At 33.5% G+C, this 17382-nt stretch overlaps 1 pseudogene; it reads right to left on the bottom strand.

The window, feature by feature from the left end:
* Window positions 1-14167: 14167 nt before the first annotated feature.
* LOC148583103 (protein FAR1-RELATED SEQUENCE 5 pseudogene) lies at window positions 14168-16355 on the bottom strand (annotated as a pseudogene).
* Window positions 16356-17382: the final 1027 nt, after the last annotated feature.

Genomic DNA, 17382 nt, shown 5'->3' with positions numbered 1-17382 from the left:
TGACTTAAAAGTTATATTTATCAACGACGATCCCAAACATGCTCTAAGCACAAGTGTAACAATATCTTTGAATCATATTAATATTAATATAATAAGAAGGATAGAGCAAAATAAAAAGGATATAGCAAGTAAGAAAAAACCTCTTTTACCCAAAACCTCCCATTCCTAAATCATCTTTTTGCATAGTCACTTTGAGCCTCTGTCGGCTATTCGACATGCTCTTCATATATATGTGAGTATTTTCAGATGGTTTTTAAATTTGGGCTAGAAATTAAACTGAAGGAGAAAGATGAGAAAATATGCGATGATGTGTGTGGCTTATATAGTCTTTACTTCACTAGAAAGGTGTGCGTCAGGGAGGGTCTTCACGAAAGTTGTATGAGTGAGCCTTTGTAAGATTTCACGAATTGTGAGTGTGTATGATTGAGTCAGAAGTCCATTTCTTGACTATAAGTCTACAACTACTTGTCGGCTTCTCTTTCTAAAACAATAGAGAGAAGCTCTCAACCAAAAGGTCGCTGTTCCACCTCCTCAGTGAGGTTTTGCCATCGCCTTGTGCGGCTTTTGCAGGGGATGAAAGCCTCCTCCCTCTTTCCCTCTCGTTTTTCCCATTTTTTCTTGTCTTTTTGTGGCTTTTCTCCTTCTTTTTCCTTTTTCCCCACACGCGGCAGCTCCAACTCCCTCCTTCCTGTGGTCGGCCGCCTTCTCCAAGTTGCCTTTCAACACCTCCACCGCTTCGCTCGTCAGGATGGGCTGGGATCTCAAATATGGTTTTTTTAAAGTGAGATCTTTCCTTTGTCACTCCCGGCCTCCTACGCGCCTGCTTATTGTCTTCTTCACTCATTATCTTTATACATAGATACACAAAAATAAATTCAAGCAACGAAATTTTTGATTAAATAGAAACCTTAGACTAAATCAAATACAGAGCAAAAAAAAAAAAAAAAATCTTTTTTCTTTTATGAGTACCTAATAAAACAAAATATTTGACTCAACATTTAGAGGGCTGCTACGCATCCCAACACTTTTGCCCAAATTCCATTTCCCAAATGATCTTGGACCCCACATTCATTCAAGAAAAAAATATATATAAATTTTTTTATTTATTTAATGGGCCAGATCATTTGAAAAAAAGTGTTGGGATGTCTAGTATTATCCCAATATTTAACCTGAGAGATATAAATCCTCTCAGGTTCAATGTCTAATTATCTCTTTGGTATTTTGAAAGAGTTTCAATTCTCTTTTCTTGCACAACAATCAAATAAACACAATATAATCTTCCCTTAGCCCACTAAAAATCCAAACAATTTATTATCTTAATTCAGAAGTTACAATTTTTATCAAAGAACAAACGTTCAAACAAAGTAAAAATTGAAAAAATAAACTTACAAATACAGTTAGTACTCAATTACAGTTGTTTGGAGAGTGTTGTGCTATTCTTATTAAGTAGCACAAAACATTAGTTTAATTCATATCTATATATTGATAGCTAAATACAATTTTTTTTTTTTCTTTTTTGGTTAAACTGATAAACAAAAGGTTAAGGCCTTGTTTGGGAAGCAAGATTTTCCAACTCAATCTCAAATTTTTTCTAAATTCAAGTTTGGCAATTTTTTAAACTCAATTCAACTCAACTCAAAAAATTTCAACTTAACTCAACAATTTTCAACCCAATTAATAAAAATTATAAATAAAGATTGAATAAATAAATAAATAAATTTAGGGTAGCTGAAACACCCCAGGTGGTGGCTGGGCCACCCCAAGCCCAACTGGGGTGGTCCGACCACCCCTTAATATTTTATTATTTTTTAAAACTTCTTATTATTATTTTTTTATTTAAATTTAAAATATATGTAATATTTTATTATTATTTCTATCAATGGGACATATGTTTCATTTATGACCTTAGAGAGATCCTAATTATTAATTGGATATTCTCTAATCCAAAATGGATAGAAGAAAATCATCTACCGTGTTTGACCCACATTCCTTCGTGGGCCATAGGTCGAATAATGAAGGTTGTTGATAGAGGACAATTTTCAATCATATTTGCTTTAACAAAAGGGACATATATAGCGATTCTGACATCATATGGAGACATAATTAATGGTGTTGGAAAGCTCATTTAGAGGGTTACAAAGTCATATTTCATTAAGTTTTCCTAATTCAAATGTTTACTAAGTTAAAATAGACCGTAAAAAGAAATTTGAAAAGCCGTACAAAATTGCTCGTATGTTGTTTATGTTTGAACAAGCTTTAAAACAAGTTGACAAAATAGCTCGTTCAATAACTCATATGAAGTTGGGTTCGAATGAGTTATTCATAGATGCACTCGTTTAAAGTTGGGTTAGAACGAGCTGCTGTGTGAATTGACAATTCATGTAAGAATACGAGGAAACCATAGTTAGGTTCGAAAGAGCCTCTTACACGTTCAGACAAGTTCCAATAAATTTTTGTAAACAAACTTTTATTTGAGCGTTTTCTTAGGTTCAAGAGTCTAGGTAGTATAAATATATGTAATGGCTATCTATAGCCTTAATTTATTATGTTATTTTGACCAGTGATCAATGAAAAACACTTTTAAGAGTGGTTTTCTTTTCTATCCACATTAAATCCTTGATTGAGTATTAGTTTTAAGAAGAGTTGTGATTCTTATCTTGTTTGTCTTGGCAAACTAATCACTACACGCTGCATTAATTGATATCAAAGTCAAGTTGCACTGCATCAATTATTTAATTGTTGATGGAGATCTTGTGGGCTAAACAACAAAAAAATTCGTCTGTTACACGCTACCGCTAGAGTGGCGGTAGCTGATTTTTCAGAAGCAAACAATAGAGATGAAGCATCTGTTTCCACTCTCAGAAAACCCATCGGGGGCAGCAGTTTGTGCAGCCTTTGAGGTGGCGCTCACTGTTTGTCTGTTATCTGGTGGGGAGAGAGTGGATAGGGATGATTTACTGGACTGATTTTCATGTAATGTTTTTTGGCTGAGTTTTATCAAACTTTGCTGAACTAAGATATTAATAAGAATGATTGCTTTTCTCAAAAAAAAAAAAAAAACAAAAAAATTCGTCCAAAGCGCGTTAACTAGCAAAGCAGGAACGTTAGTAATTACTACTCTTAACTATTGGCAAATATATCAAGGATTAAATTAAGGGTGAATTAAATTAAGCTGGAAGAGAAATGATAGGATTATAAAATATTTTACAAAATAATTTTATTGTCCTATTATAATTGAAAACGAGATAAATTTATATTTTAAAAAATTTAATCATATTTAAAAAAAAAAAAAAAAAAAAAAAAAAATTAGAAGCCTAACAATTTTTCAGCTGAAAAGGCTAAAAAAAAAAAAAATTGCTAAATAGAAAATCTCTTTTTAAACCATGAGATGGTAGAATTTGTAAATGGGTTAAAGTAATTCCAAAAATATTTATGTATAATATTTATCCCACAAAAGAAAAGGTAATTGTGAAGTGGGAGAGTGTTGTTCTCAAAGTTAGAATTGTCAGAGTCATTCATTTATGAGGACCTCAAAGGGAAGTTGTGGCATTTAAAACTCTCCGCATCCAATTCCCAATGCTCCAACTACCTCGCATTTACTCCGATCGATGGATGGACGGATGGATGGGATGGATGTGCGTGGAGGCCAGAGGGGGGGACCACATGAAGACGACACAAATCTCAGCCCCAATTGTCTCATTTATGAGCTTCACATGCATGCTTACGTGTTCTCTCTCTCTCTAATGAATCACGATAGATTGGGTGGTCGTTTCTGAGCCACCACCAATGCAGGCGCAGAGCACATCCGTCCCATCCATCCGTCCATCCGTCGATCGGAGTAAATGCGAGGTAGTTGGAGCATTGGGAATTGGATGGACGGATGGACTAATATCGCCTATTATATATATACAACCTTTCAAGTAATGCCGTTATGGAGAGAATCCGTTTTTAAAAGTGTCAATTATGCTACATAGATTTAATTTAAGGGTGAATTAAATTAAGCTCGAAGAGAAATGATAGGATTATAAAATATTTTACAAAATAATTTTATTGTCCTATTATAATTGAAAACGAGATAAATTTATATTTTAAAAAATTTAATCATATATATATATATTTTTTTAAAAAAAATAGAAGCCTAACAATTTTTCAGCTGAAAAGGCTAAAAAAAAAAAAATTGCTAAATAGAAAAACAACTCTTCGCCTGCATTGGTGGACGGATGGATGGGACGGATGTGCTCTGCGCTTGCATTGGTGGTGGCTCAGAAACGACCACCCAATCTATCGTGATTCGTGAGAGAGAGAGAACACGTAAGCATGCATGTGAAGCTCATAAATGAGACAATTGGGGCTGAGATTTGTGTCGTCTTCATGTGGTCCCCCCCTCTGGCCTCCACGCACATCCGTCCCATCCATCCGTCAATCGGAGTAAATGCGAGGTAGTTGGAGCATTGGGAATTGGATGCGGAGAGTTTTAAATGCCACAACTTCCCTTTGAGGTCCTCATAAATGAATGACTCTGACAATTCTAACTTTGAGAACAACACTCTCCCACTTCACAATTACCTTTTCTTTTGTGGGATAAATATTATACATAAATATTTTTGGAATTACTTTAACCCATTTACAAATTCTACCATCTCATGGTTTAAAAAGAGATTTTCTATTTAGCAATTTTTTTTTTTTTAGCCTTTTCAGCTGAAAAATTGTTAGGCTTCTAATTTTTTTTTTTTTTTTTTTTTTTTTTTTTTTTTAAATATGATTAAATTTTTTAAAATATAAATTCATCTCATTTTCAATTATAATAGGACAATAAAATTATTTTGTAAAATATTTTATAATCCTATCATTTCTCTTCCAGCTTAATTTAATTCACCCTTAAATTAAATCTATGTAGCATAATTGACACTTTTAAAAACGGATTCTCTCCATAATGGCATTACTCGAAAGGTTGTATATATATAATAGGCGATATTAGTACTTTGGATCACAAAAGGGACTCATTTTAGAACTAGCTGGCATGTGTTAGTAAGGAAATTCTTTTAGGCCATGTAGCTCTGAATTCACTGGAGGGGTTCCACTTTTTATTTATTTATTTTTTATAATTTTATTTTATTTATTCAAATACAATGCAGGAACGTGGGAGGGGGATACAAGAGGAGTTAAACTTATTGTTTCTAAACCAAAGCATGAGATATCAACATAAAATGATCTGCTTATTAGAAAGGGGAAAAAAAGTACAATCTGCTTGCAAAGATTAGCATACTTATGTTAGTTAAAGTACGAACTTCTAATAGACGTAGGAAAAAGGGTTGTTACAAAGTGAGATTTTCCTACTCTTATTTAAATGGAAAAGAGAATGAGATATCTCATGAAAATGCTTTGAAATACGAGACGAGAAGCAAATAGCAACTACTTTGCCTAAAATGTATACTCTAAAATTTGCACATTACCATCATTTCAAAGCATTCCAACTTTAAAAAGAAGATAAATCTAAGCTAATATAAAAAATAATACTAGCAAAGTTCAAATTATTATTATTATTATTTTTTTTTTTTAAATGCTCATACCCCCCACCACCCCCCACCCCCTTTTTTTTTTTTTTTTCATTCAATGCGGGGAAGAGGGGAGAGGGAAAAGTTACAAAAAAAATAAAATAAAATAAAGGCAACCGAGCCAACTCTATAATAGTTGAAAATATGTCAAATAATTAGAAAATATGTCAATTAATAATTAGGATCTCTCTTGAGAGATATCCTAAGGCCATAAATGAAACATATGTCACATTGATAGAAATAATAATAAAATATTCTATATATTTTAAATTTAATTAAAAAAATAATAATAAGAAGTTTACAAAAATAATAAAATATTAAGGGGTGGTCGGACCACCCCAGTTGGGCTTGGGGTGGCCCAACCACCACCTGGGGTGTTTCGGCTACCCTAAATTTATTTATTTATTTTTTCAATCTTTATTTATAATTTTTATTAATTTGGATGAAAATTTTTGAGTTAAGTTGAAATTTTTTGAGTTGAATTGAGTTTAAAAAATTGCCAAACATGAATTTAGAAAAAATTTCAGTTTGAGTTGGAAAATCTTGCTTCCCAAACAAGGCCTAAGTACCTCAAGATTGAACTTTTAGGTTATTACTGTTGAAGAGTGGCGAAAAAAAAAAAAAAAAAAGGTTCTTAGTTTTGCAGTTTTTCTCAAATAAAAAATATACACATAGAAGGTTAAGAAGAAGAATTACTTAATGCTGAATTCTTAGGTTGTTACGGCCGCAGAGTGGAGAGAGAGACATGGAAAGAGAGAAAAAAAAAATTAAATTGGAGAGAGAGAGAAAAAAAAAAAAAGAAGTCAGAAAAAAAGTTAGAACCGAGAGAGAGAATAAAAGAAATAAGTTAAAATGTTATTGTATAATTTGGTAAATATTAATTCCTCAATATAATTTGAATTGTATTTATTATATAATTTGATTTTTATTTATTTGTTTCCTTATTTGATTTGAACATTAATAATAATTGATCTATTAAGGAATTTATATATTGTATATATTTAAACAGGTAACCGCAGTGATTGGTGCAATATATTATTAAAATGACACTTGTCGCAATTTTAGACTACCTCCAAAGGGTGATTCGGCTATTTTATACATACATATATATATATGGAAAAATCTTGAAATATAATTAAACCGGTTTTTTACTTAAAAAACAGGTTAAAAAATTATGCCTTAAAAAAACCAATTTAACCTTTTAAAAAAATGAGTTCACACCACATGTCACAATATTAAGGCAGTTCTGAGAGAGGTTTCGGTTATTATATATACTAGCTTACAGCCCGCGCTATGCGCGGGATTATTCATTATAATTTGATTTTAAAACTTAAAACACATTTCCATTGTATTTTTTATTATAGGTCAAAAAAATTGTGTAAAAAAATCTATCATGCCTATTTCAATAAAAAAAAAATACAAAAGGTTATTCAACAGTATATTGTTGAACATAATGACACAATTACACATAAGTTTGCATGAATATATAAATCACATAAACATATACTATCATAAGAACCATATATAATTTTAGTTTCAATTCATATAAATTAAAACATATTAAAAAATTCTCATATGTGTAATTTAAAACCAGCTGGAATGAGTTAAAACATAAGACCTTTAAATCATAAGACCCATAAAACATTTTAAAATATTTATTCTCATAGGAGTAGTTTTATTTCTTTCATCAAAGAAAGAGATAAAAAATCGTAGAAGGAATATTGGAACACAAAAAAACATAATGAACAACAAAGTCAATTAAATTTACAAAAAAAAAAAAAAAAAAAAGAAATTTGAATGAAAAATAATATATAAATTAGAACAGAAAATAAAGAAAGAGTAACCCTAAACTCTATAACAATATATTGAGAATGGTAGCAAAACTGAGAGTAACCCTAAACACAATAGGTTTTTGTGTAATACCTATTATATTTTAATACAAATAAAACTCATAAAATTGTGGACATTTAAAAAATAATACAAAGCAAAATAACAAATCTTTTTTTTTTTTTTTTTTTATATGGATACAAAAATAACAAAATCTTTCACTCAATATTTAATGCAATCAAATAAATCATTTCAATCTTCCCTTAATCTAAAAAAAAAATTAAAACAACCTAAATTCGTCCCCATACGTGTAGTTTAAGATGAAAAAAAAAAAAAGGCAATAAAACATGAATTTTGATTATCAAAGTATTAATATAAAATTAGCATAAAATTTTAATATTTTTGGTGTAATACCTATTATATTTTAATACAAATAAAACTCATAATTCTGAACATTCAAAAAAGAAAATAAAAAAAAATAAAAAAAAAAACTGAACAAAAAATTTCACAAAACAAAACGGAAACATATTCATATCTACCTAATCTCTAATTTAAAACGGTATTTAGTACAAAAAAAAAAATTCTCAAAAAACAAACTAAAGATCATCAATTCACAATTGCTAAAAATTTATACACAAAAGTACAAAGATACATTCATCTCGAATATCTCATACCTTAAATCATAGTTCGAAATCACATATATTTCTATGAAACTGATCAAATAAGCTTTGTGCAACCGTCAACTTCTATAGGAAAGAGTTTTGAAATGTTGTTGCCGTATAAGGAGAGACATGAGTTTAGAGTGAGAGAGATTGACGTGATTTAGGGTAAGAGAGATAAATGAGTGTTAATAAAATGAAAGGTCAAAATGAATTAATTAAGGAAAAATTGTGTTTTAATAAAGGAAGAGATACAATCTTTACATAATCTCTAATTTAAAACGGTGTTTGGTACAAAAAAATTCTAAAGAAACAAACTAAAGATAATCAATCCACAATTGCTAAAAATTTATACATAAAAGCACAAAGATACATTCATCTCAAATATCTCATACCTTAATCATAGTTCAGAGTCACATATATTTCTATGAAACTGACCAAATAAACTTTGTACAATCGTCAACTTCTATAGGAAAGTGTTTTGAAACGTTGTTGCCGTAAAAGGAGAGGGTGAATTTAGAGTGAGAGAGACTAACGTGATTGAGGGTGAGAAGATAAATGTGAGTTAATAAAACGAAAAGTCAAAAGGAATTAATTAAGGAAAAATTGTGTTTTAATAAAGGGAGAGATATTAATGCATTAAGACACTTAATTTATTAAAAAAAATATATCGTGATTTAGGGTGAGAGAGATAGACGTGAGTTAATAAAAAGAAAGGTCAAAATGAATTAATTAAGAAAAAATTGTACACTTAATTCATTAAAAAAAATAGAAAAAGGAAAAACCCCTTTCAATATTTGTACGGTTCAATTATTAAAAATTATGAGTAAAAAAATTTAAAATTAAAAAAAAAAAAGGGACATGTGAGTTAATAAAAAGAAATGTCAAAATGAATTAATTAAGAAAAAATTGTACACTTAATTTATTAAAAAAAAATAGAAAAAGGAAAAACCCTTTCAATATTTGCATGGTTCAATTATTAAAAATCATGCGTAAAAAAATTTAAAATTTAAAGAAAATATTGTTGGTGTGAAAAGAAAAAGGTTATAATTTCATTTATATATATTTTTTTCCTTATTTGATTTGGACATTAATAATACTTAATTTATTGAATAATTTATGTATAGAAAACTCTTGAAATATAATCAAGACAATTAATTACGCTATTTAATTACTAGAGGTAAAAATAAAAAAAAATGATTCAGATATTAAAAACATGGACACGTGTAGCAATTCTAAGCACTCTCTACGTCAAAACTCAGCTTATATATATATATATATATATATATATATATATATATATATGAGAATAACTTATATAGGGAGGTTGCACAAAAGTCACCTTTTATGCCACCAATAAGGAGCTGACACATCAGCTAATTTCGTTAGACTTCAAATAAAAACTCAACCACATTAAATTATATTCTAAAAAAATAAAAAATTAATTTGTTTTTATTTATTTATTTATTTATTTATTTTAAAAAAAAAAACAGATTTGAAGGGGTGGCCAACCGCCCCACATTGGGTGGCCGGCAGCCGCCCCCAGGCCATGGGGGTGGCCGCGCGGCCACTCCCATGGCCTGGGGTGGCTCGTCGGCCACCCCATAGGCCATGGGGTGGCGGCCAGCCATCCCATACCCGGATCTGGGGTGGCTGGCCGCCACCCCCAGCCTATGGGGGTGGCTCACCGGCCACTCCCATGGCCTATGGGGTCGCCGGCGTGGCCAGCAGAGAAAATCCGTGAACCACGGAATCCGACCCACGCTGGGGCGACGATGGGTTCTTCGATTCTGATTTGAGCAGTTGCTTTTTTTATTCAAATCATGTTCTTCGATTTTGAATTTACAGTGTTTTTGATGGCCGGTTACAATTCTGAATTAACAGTGTTCTTCGATTCTGAATTTACAGTGTTCTTCTCTCCCTTTTCCTGTGTAAAATCTTTTGATACGCCAGTTACAGCATGAGATTGTGATTAAGGAACAGGTAATTATGCTGGTGGCAGTAATTACAATTTACTCTAGCATTGACGATGAGGTCATTTAAAAGCTCTATGAAGATATAATTTTTTTTTCTACAATGGGCCGCTGCCTCTTTTCTGGAATCTGAACTTGTTCTACAATGGGATACTTCCTATTTTCTAGAATCTGAATTTTATGCCTCAATTAACATTGTTTTTTATGTGTTTCCTAGAGTCATTTTACTTGTGATAAAAATGAAGCTTCTGTTGAACTCCTTGTAAGTAAATATAATTGTCAATAATCCTCTGGGTTGTCAAGCTTAGATACTTGTGGAGTACTTGATAAGTAGATAAAGTGAATGTTTTAGGTAAAACATACGTCACTTTATGTCTGGTTTGTCAAGCAGAAATAAAAATAATCCTCTGCTACACCCCTAAGACCATACTCTTGTAGTACATCTTTTCTGTCTGGGATGCTTGAAATTTAAGATGAACTTTCAGTAACAGGAGACTGTAGAACGGGTAACATTTTGCCTTCTGAAGATACATTAATTTTACATATCCTGAGTTCTTCCATTCTTGTAGGAATTACCTGTTGCCTTTGTTATATTCAAGTCTTGTTGGGGTGCTGCACTAGCTGCCCAATCTTAGCAGCACTCACATCCACTTCTATGGATCACTAAAATGGCTCCAGAGCCGAGGGATGTGTCAGAATATATGAAAAATATATTATATTTTTCATATATTTCATAATTATGTTGATATTGAAATATTCTCTATTTATGGGTTGATTATAATTATATAATGGGATTGTAATCAAATCAATGGGATTTGATTACCAAACTTGTATTTAGATATTACCATATAAATAGAGATTTTTGTATTGTAGACAAATCAAGTTAATGAGCATAATGTAGCCCTTAGGGGTATTTCTAGTGGTGAATGTAGGTGTCTAACATTGAACCACCCATAAGTTCTTTGTGTTTATTTTCTCTATATTGCTTCCGCTTATTTCCGCATAATCATTATTTCAACATGGTATCAGAACCATTGTATGGCCCAATGGTCTGTGTATTTCTTTCTGGTATTTCTTTTTCTTCGATCTATTGTTTGTTTTATTTCTTGAAGAAAAAAAAAAAAAAAAAAATCCAGATTTGCAGCGCACATGGCTGCTTCCCGGAGAAAGCCGTCAGCCACCGACTTCTGTTCCCGCTCACGGCCCAGCCCCGGCATGCCTCTTATGGCCTTCCACGGCCCAGCCCAGCGCCGCCGCACTTCCTCTAGCATTTCACAGAAGCATGGAAGACGGCAGATCTACGGCCTTTAGCCGCCGCTCTCTGCTACCTGCTGGCATCCTAGCACCGACTCTGGCTTGCTCCTTACAGTCATCGTCCAGAGAGAGCCGCGCCACCTTCTGGCCTTTTCCGGCATTAGCCCACGGTCCACCAGGCCGCGACCCACAAGCGCCACTCAGACCACGCCACCCTGCCGCCCTGCCACCGCAGGCCCTCATCACCAGGTTCTGCGCCATCCAGTTCCGTTCACCGCCCTCCACCTTCGTCAATTTCCATCCCTGGCATGTACAGTTTCTGCCGCGGCTGACTGCTCCACAAAAAAAAAAAAAAAAAAAAAGGTGTTGCGTGTGGCGTGGAGTGAGGAGAGAGAAAAGGAAGAAAAGAAAAGGGAGAAACGAGAAGGTGAAAAAAAAAAAGAAAAAAAAAAAAGGGTGCTGCGTGTGGCGTGGAGTGAGGAGAGAGAAAAGAAAGAAAAGAAAAGGGAGAAAAGAGAAGGTGTCAGCCAAGTGAAAAAAAAAAAAAAAAAAAAAAAAAAGTGGTCCAAGTGGACCACATCATGCGCGCCACGTGCCGGTCAGGTTCGGTGCACCGATCTGATAACCGCCCAAGTGGGCTCATTTTCTTTTATTTTTGGCCCAAGTCGGCCCTGGCCCATAGTCGGCCCTTTTTATTTTTGGCTCATAGTCAGCTCTAGCCCGTGGTCGGCTCATTTTTATTTTTGGCTCATTGTCAGCTTTGGCCCGTTGTCGGCCCCTTTTATTTTTGGTTCATTGTCAGCCCTGGCCCGTTGTCGGCCCCTTTTTGGAGTTTGGCCCATTGTTGGCCCTTTTGAATCTGCATTCACCAGCCACCTGCCACCGTCGCTGGTTGCCCGCCAGCCTCTATCTCCTTCTGCAATCGTCATCTGTAGCCCGTTCCCCGCCTCCAACCACCGCCGTCATCATTGTTTCGGTTTTCAAACTCAAGGTTTCAGAATATTCCACCTTGAGTTTGAGGGGGGATGTCAGAATATATGGAAAATATATTATATTTTCCATATATTCCATAATTATGTTGATATTGAAATATTTTCTATTTATGGGTTGATTATAATCATATAATAGGATTGTAATCAAATCAATGGGATTTGATTACCAAACTTGTATTTAGATATTACCCTATAAATAGGAACCTTTGTATTGTAGACAAATCAAGTTAATGAGCACAATGTAGCCTTTAGGGGTATTTTTAGTGGTGGATGTAGGTGTCTAACACCGAACCACCCCGTAAGTTCTTTGTGTTTATTTTCTCTATATTGCTTTCACTTATTTTCGCATAATCATTATTTCAACAGGATGTATCATGGAGGAGTTTGGTGATTCCCTATAGGATACTGCCACTTTACAAAATTGGAGTTGTTCTTTCAGCATCACTTATTACAATTTTCTTTGCTATCCCTATCACTGCTGTTCAAGGGATTGCTAAATTTGAGAAACTAAATAAATGGTTCCCTCCACCCATGGCTATAGAGATGATGTAAGGACTCTGAGATAGTTAATATTTGTGGAATCTGTTCAGCAGTAAAATTTTGTTTTGGTTTTTCATTTATTTTATCTGAAAGAAACAAGGATGGGCATGAATTCCCACAAACAACATCACCTGAATAGTCACAAATCCCATCTTTTGGGCTAATCATCATAGGACAACAATATTCCTATCTCATCATGCACAATAGTATGCAAGCAAACTTCGAAGTGAAACACAACTAGAAATAATCATAACAACTAAAAATTATCACAATATTCAGAGGAAAAACTCCATAGGCATTAAACAAAACTATAAATAATCATAACAACTTCAAGGAGCTCCATAGACATTAAACAAAACTAGAAATAATCATAGCAACTTCAGGGAGCTCCATATGCGTTGATCCTATCTACACCAATATCAACTATAGTCGATGAAGATACATGATCTTGAGACATGACAAGTGTCGTTGTAGAGGCATACGACATGGTTGGCAAAGAACATTGTAAATTATTTACAAATAAACAAAAGTTAAAGAATAGACATCATTATTAATCAAATAATCACATATTACATTGGTGGAAGATATGTTATAATGAAAATTTACCTTTGCTAAACTTTGTTGGTCAATTAACCCCAAGTTAGGTGGCATCAAATTTGTATTCACAATATCCCTATTGAAAAATAACATTTTGAAAACATATTAAGTCAAAATATAAATTTAATGTAAAGTATTGTAAATCAAAAAAAATTATAAGAATACCTTGCTTGTCTATATGAAGGACAATTGCTTTTCACATGCCCTATTTTTTTGCAAATGCTACAAGTCCTTGTTGCGGTTCCTTGTTTTTTCTTTTGGATGTTTTTGTCTCAAAGATTTGGGTCGTCCTCTACAAGAAACATGTATAGGATCTTGCAATGTGAATGTAATGTTTGACAATACTTGGCTATTTAATACAAGACCCTCGGCACTTCCTATATCACCATCCTATATATCTTTATCACAATTATCATCCATTGTCAAAAGCTCATGACGAAGCTTTTGTAAGGCAATGCTAAGATGTTCATATTCTTTTTTCGAATGAGACCCCAAGGTGGAAGAATTTTGTGTCTCGACTTCTATTTCATCACTAGATACGCCATGTATAATGCGACTCTTGGCATTGATCGTCCATCTCTCTAAAACATAATGTTGGGGAATGTCCACCAAATATTTCTTCAAAAAAAGTGAAGAATGTGCCTACACAACATTCCAACAAATTCAAACATGTGACATGTACAAGTCACTTTCTTCTCAAGAAATTCAAGTGCAACTTCATAAAATGGAGTTTCTCTCCCATGATGAGTCACCCTACATGTCTTTGTACCTCATTCTTCCCGATGTTTAGATGAATTGTATTTTTGACTGTTAAATAGCTCTTCTTGAAACATCAAAAATGACTTTCTTGTGTAAACATTTGCCGCCTCAACTTCCATCTTGTAGCATGTTTTCAAAATTGGTCTAGAAGTTTTTGTCTTGACATCTTTTTCTTTCTCTTTAAGGTAATGTGCATTCAAGGCTTTATCATATTGATGGACAAAGTCACTCACCATTGTGCTCGAACGAACATAATCTTTAAAAAATTTAATACTCTCACTTCGTTGAGTTGTAGACATGCCGGCACAAAATGAAATTCGCAAGTAGGCTGGCACCCATTTTTCACGCCGCATATAAAATTTTTTCAACCAATCATTTTCTCCCAACTCATACTTGCCTACAAGTTCACTCCATTCCATCTCAAACTCTTCAATTGTGAGCATGTTATGAATACAATGGTTAAAGTCCAATTGGAAATATATATATATATATATATATGAGCCAAATGTTTGGAAACTTTTTGTAAAATATGCCACAAACACAATCTATGAGTAGTATTTGGTAGTACCCATGCAATTGCCTTATCCATTGCCTTGTCATCATCTATGATAATTGTAGAAGGAGCATGTCCAAGCATTGCCTTAAGCCATGTTTTCAACAACCATGTATAAGGTTCAGCCGTTTCATTTACGAGCAAAGCACATCCAAACATCACAGATTGATGATGATGGTTAACTCCAGTAAATAGAACAAAAGGCATCCTATAACGATTTGTCAAGTAGCATCAAAAGTAACATCTCTAAAATACTGGTATACAGCTCATGATCTAGCATCTGCCAAAAAGCAATTTGTCATACATCCATTTTCATCGACTTCGATTGAGAAAAAAAAATTTGGGTTTTTGCTTTGGCTCTCGAGAAAATAATTATACATTCTTTGTGCATCTCCCTTTCCAATAAAAACTCTTCTTCTATTGCCCAAATAATTTTCAACATCTTTAGCAATACATACAATATTATAGTCACCACCGGATTCGTTACTCAACACCGACATTATCTTCCATGGAGGTACACTGGACTCATTGAGTGTATCTATAAGACTTCTTTGGGCAGGTGTTACCACTCTATGTCCACAAAGAAAACTTGTACTTTTAGGACTAAGGAGCTTATGATTATGTTTAACTGCAAACTTACTTATAGTCCATCTTAACCCTGCTTTCTTTAAACCCATCATTGCTTTATATCCTACCCTTGTTTATGCGGACTTCGAATTTATATGCGTTTTGTTTTGATAAATCGTACGACGAAATCCTTCCTTTGAGCAAACACAATCTACCGCAATCAATGACTTATCTTCCTTCAATAGTCGAGTATGATTTTTTCTAATGCTAAAACCCTTTTTCCTTGCATAAGCATTATAACATGTACGAGCATCTTCAACCTCATCGAATTTCAAACCAAGGCATGGTTCCAAATGACCATTATATGAAGAAAAGTTGGAAGTATGCTACTTCAAATCATTTCCAAGCAAGTTTATATCATTTTGATCTTCTATCATCTTATCATCAACATGTAAGTCTTCTACATCCATTTTTCAAATTTCAACAAACCCAAAGACTTTCCTCAAATTTTTACACAAACCTAATTTAAATATAACACCAATCAGTATATATTCAAAAAGAACTTTTGCAAAAATACAACTGAACCAATTTATACAAATGCACGTAGAAACCAATCAGATTTCTTTCTGAGATATTACTAGAAACTAGAACAATTACACTCACATTCCAATATAATTTTCAGGGGAAAATGCAGTTTACCCCCCTGCAGTTTCAGGGGTTTTTCAATTTTAACCCAAAAGTTAAAAAAATTGGTAATGTACCCCCCTGAAGTTTCAAAAATGTTCAATTTAAACCATCGTTTAAATTTTTCCGTCTAAATGGATGGAACTCGCCCCACGTGCTTCTCACTTAACATATTAACTCATTATCTTCTAATTTTGCCCTCAATCTAACCTAATGATTTTACGTGATTACCCTCCCCCTTTTGACCCCACCCACAAACGTGTTGCTTCTCATCTTTTTAACTCCAACAAACCCACATAAGAACAAACCTGAAGCACGACAACGTGAAGAGAGTTCCAGAACTCTCGTGCTCCTAGCCCAGAGACAGCAACGAACCCGTGAGATTTCTTCGCCATTTCCCCTCCTTGACACACAGACGACAACAGTTGGCTTTCTTAGGAGGTATGCCCCAATTTCAGAATATGAAATCATCTACTGTTTTAGGGTTTTGTGTAAAATGAGGTGTTCTGTGTAAAATTGGAGGTTTTGTTGGAATATTGTTTAGGGTTCTTGTTGTTTAGGAGAATATTATATGCCTCTTGTTTATTCTCTTTTATTATGGTTTAGCTTCCAATAAACATTACTTTTTCATGCTATAACGATTAATGGATGAGTTAACTGTGTAGTGAACAATTGTAAGCACTTGTAGCTTGGTTGGCTGTCGTTATTTTCTGTGGTTTGAAGTAGTAGTTAATAAAATGCTATGTAATTAATTAAAGAATGAGAGGAGCAGACAAAGCTCAACAGTATAAGCTTGAAGCTCAGCCTGAAATAAGCTTCCTCCACTCATCTCCTTCTCTAATTATTTTGCCAAAAAGAAATAGCGTAGGTTTCAGAATACCTTGGTCACATGCATGGATTATTACCCCTTTGAAATGTGATCAACAATAAAACAATTTTTCAAACAGACTAATTATGTATTACTATATCATGTAGAATGGATTCATCAAATGAAAGTGCAAGCTTTTTTGGTTCAGCTCATAGCAGTTCTTCATCTGCGGTGTAGCGCATTTGCTTCTTCGAGCGGCCGACTATTGTCAAAACTGGCAACACTGAGAAAAACTTTAGAAGGAGGTTTGTGAGTTGCGAAAACTGGAAGGCAAGTACTTGATATTTTATGTAATCAATATATGAACCATCATTATTTACTACTTTTGTTTAGTTTATTCAATTGATTTCGGTTGGAAATTGCTAGTTGTAATGTCTTTTGTAGATTAACCAAGACTGTGGTTTCTTTGAATGGCTTGATCCTAAAATGTGCTCATTTGGTAAGAAGGTGATACATCGTTTGCATCAAAGGCATGAATATTTGGAGGCTCAAGCGAAATGATATGAAACATTGGTTGAAGTTGAAGTTTTTGGAAGGTGAGAGCAGAAAATGAG

Source organism: Corylus avellana, chromosome 11 (genome assembly GCF_965113065.1).
Source record: "Corylus avellana chromosome 11, dhCorAvel1.hap1.2, whole genome shotgun sequence".
NCBI classification, from domain to species: domain Eukaryota; kingdom Viridiplantae; phylum Streptophyta; class Magnoliopsida; order Fagales; family Betulaceae; genus Corylus; species Corylus avellana.
Note: the sequence above shows the minus strand (reverse complement) of the source record. Positions and strands in the feature narration are given on the sequence as shown.